General features: G+C 34.1%; 1 pseudogene; it reads left to right on the forward strand.

Moving 5' to 3' along the window:
- The first annotated feature begins 762 nt into the window (after positions 1-762).
- LOC132499813 (small ribosomal subunit protein eS1-like) lies at positions 763-1,431 on the forward strand (annotated as a pseudogene).
- Positions 1,432-3,722: the final 2,291 nt, after the last annotated feature.

Genomic DNA, 3,722 nt, shown 5'->3' on the forward strand with positions numbered 1-3,722 from the left:
GAAGGCAAAATTGAAGAGCGACTCTAAAGTACATGTTAAGCTAATGAAACTAGAAAAATATAACAAATATGATTTAAGTTTAAAGAACCAGATTGGTTTTTATTTGATATTAGGAGGGTGGAAATAAATATTTACCCACAAATGTATATTGAAAAATCATCTCAGAACCTTTCAAATGACGTTAAATCTTAAAATCAATAAGCCGTGTGTCTTATTTCAGGCTGCTATAACAAAATACCACATACATTATTTCTCACAGTTTTAGAGGCTGGAAGTCTGAGATTAGGGCCCCAGCACGGTTGGCTGAAGACCTTCTTCAAGGTCAGAAGGGGTGAGCTAACTCTGTGGGGTCTTTTTTATAAGAGCACTAACCCCATTCACAAGGGCTATTCCTTTATGACCTCAGCAATTCATAAAGGCCCTACCTCCTACTACCATCACATTGTGTACTAAGAGTTCAACATACAAATTTCAAGGGGGACACAAACATTCAGGCCACAGCAACATGTTACCATAATCTTTATCATTTCCTCAAAACAAGTAGCCTTTCTGTCCTAAATTGCTTTTCACTTAAAAATTTTTTTGGAAGTTACAAGGAAATGATGGAATGATGGTTCTTTACCCACTGTATACGAGGGCTCTAAAAAAACTAAGTAGTTTGCTTTTTCGGAGGTTATGGATTGGGTTTGAGGAACTTTGCATTGCCTATATAAATTGCAAAATAAAATAGTAGTATAGACCTTTGGCTCTCAGAGCAGCACCATGTTCATTGGCAAGAACAAGCATCTTACAAAAGGCAGCAAAGAAGGAGCCAGGAAGAAAGTAGTTGATCCATTTTCTAAAACATACTGGTATGATGTAAAAGCACTAATTACCTATGTTCAATGTGAGTAATGTTGGAAAAACTTTAGACTCAAGGAACCAAAATGGCATCTGATGACCTCAAGGGTAGTGTTTTTAAAGTGAACCTTGCTGAGTTTCAGAATGATGAATCCTCACCTAGAAAATTCAGGCTAATTACTGAGGATATTCTGGGCAAAAACTGCCTGACCAACTTCTATGACATGAATCTTACCAGTGACAAAATGTGCTCTATGATCTAAAAATGGCAGACCATGATTGAAGTTTATATTGAGATCAAGAGTACTGATAGTTATTTAATTCATCTTGTCTCTGTTGGTTTTACTAAAAAAAAAAACATATAACAACCAGACTCAGAGGACCTCTTAAGCTCAGGACCACAGGTCCCCAAAATCCGGAAGAAGATTATGGAACTCATTACCCAAAAGTTGTAGACAAATGACTTGCAAGAAGTCATTCCCTACAGGGAATGCAGTTACTAACAGGCTGCAGACTGGTACCAGTCCGCAGCGGGGGGGTGGGGGGTTGCTGACCTCTGCTTTAGTTCGTGCTCTTTCCCATACAATTTAGAATCAGCTTGTCAAGAAATTCCTCCCGACCTAGTGAGAGTTTCTCCTATATTGACCCCTAAAAATTCTACTGTTTTTCCTTTTACATTTTTAAACTATCTCTAATTTTTTATGTATGGTGAGAAAGTAAATTAAATTTGTTTTCTTGCAGTTCAAATGTGTGTGTACGTGTGCCCATGTGCCTTGTGTGTGTGCATACATATTTTGGGGGCTTCTTTATGTTCTGATTGTCAATAAGGCTATGCTATTCTTTGGGTCAGTGGTCCCCAACTGTTTGGCACCAGGGACCAGTTTCGTGGAAGACAGTTTTTCCACGGACAGGGATGGGGGCGGGGGAATGGCTCAGGCGGTACCGCGAGCAATGAGGAGCAATGGGGAGCAGCCTGGGGGTTGGGGACCCCTGCTTTAGGTTGTGCTCTTTCCCGTACAATTTAGAATCAGGTTATTAAGTTCCATAAAATATCTTTTGAAATTTGCATTAGAATTACATTTATTCCATAGCCCTATTTACATCCTTATGCTCCATCTCTACATTTATTTAGTTATTTTAAAATCTTTCAGTATAATGCTATCAACCTCTCACTGAAAGTTCTGTAACAACTTTTGTTGGATTTATTCCTGATCATTTTATAGTTTAAATCCTATTAATGGTACATAACTGTGAAATTATATTTTATGTTGTTGCTCTTTGTAAAAATGTAATTGATTTTCATAGAGTGTGATATCTGCAATCTTAATAAACTTACTGAATTTTATGTTAGCAGTAGTTTCTTTAGAGTTTTCTAGGTAGACATTTATATGCTCCATAAATAACTTAATAGTGGTGATAGTGAGCTACTGTGCTTTGTTCTTGATCTTGAAGGAAATCATTATAACTTTTTATCATTGTATAATATCTGATGTAATTTGTTGGTGAATATCTTTTAATGTTTTAAGAAAATGTCCTTCTGTTCATAGGTAGCTAAGAATTTTTTTCCATGAGCTTATGTTGTACTTCTTGGAATACTGATTTTTCTGCCTCTATTGAAATGAATATATGATATTTTCCTTCAATAAGGTGAATTATTTTAAATGTTTCTAATATTTAGTCAATCTTGCATTCCTGGGGTAAACTCCCCTTGATGATGGTAAATTATATTTTTTATATATTCCTGGGTTTGGTTAATAAATATTTGTTTAGGATTTTGTATCCTTGTTTATAAGTAAGATGGGGCTAGTAATTTTTTTCTCCTTCTGACCTAGGAGATTTTAGTACTAATGTTATATTGACCTTACAAAATTAGCTGCTGACTATTTCCTTTCTTTCATTGTCTGGAAAAAAAATTAAAATAGTGGAATGATTTGTTCCTTTAGGGTTTAATAAAGTTTGCACATAGAACTATCTAAGATTGTTGTTGATTCGTATCAGAAGATTTTAAAACATTTATTTATTTTTGTATGTTGTTATAGGGCTACTCAGGGTTTTTCCTTCTAGATTCGACATTTAGAAATTCTATTATTTCATAGAATTCATTTAATCTCAGTGTTAAATAATTTGGCCACAGTGTTCATAGCCTCTAATAATTTTTAATAACTATAGTATTAGTAATTATTGTTTTTTAAATTCTAATATTGTTACTGTGCTGTCTTTTACATTTTCTTAGTTTTTCAGAGTTTTCTCAATATTATCAGTTTTCTTTTCAAGGAACAACTTTTGAGTTTGTTGATCCTACTTATTGTATCTCTGGTTTCTGTTTTATTCATATTTAAAATTTTTCTCGAGTATTTTCTTCCTTTTCTGCAGATTCAGGTCCTTTCTCATTTTTCTATCTGGGTTGCAGATTTTTTGTTGATGATTTGCAGAAGTTCCTTTTATATCCTAAATACTCCCTTTCTGACTTGGACCAAACAAAAATGTTTCCCCAGTCTTCCATGTATGTTAATTTTGATTTTGGTGTTCTTAATTGAAGAGAAGTTGTTGTTAATTTTGATGTATCACCCTAACCATTTTTGTTTTGTTTTATAGTTTGTCTTTTGAAATATTGTGTGATATTTCTTAGCTATTACCCTTGCTCCTTTGTCACAAGTACAGGCTTCTTCATTTACTTCTGTAACTTTTCAAATTTTATTTTGGCATGTTTCCTTTAATCTCTTTGGAATTCCTTTGTCTGTAGGTTTAGTTAAAGAACAAGTTTTTATGTTTCCCCATATTGTAAGCCACAACATCAATATCTGTGGACAATATTTCATTTCACCATTCACTTATGCTGCCAGGTTTATCCTATATTAAATCTCTGCTATATGTGAGTCCAT

Source organism: Mesoplodon densirostris, chromosome 12 (assembly GCF_025265405.1).
Source record: "Mesoplodon densirostris isolate mMesDen1 chromosome 12, mMesDen1 primary haplotype, whole genome shotgun sequence".
NCBI lineage: Eukaryota > Metazoa > Chordata > Mammalia > Artiodactyla > Ziphiidae > Mesoplodon > Mesoplodon densirostris.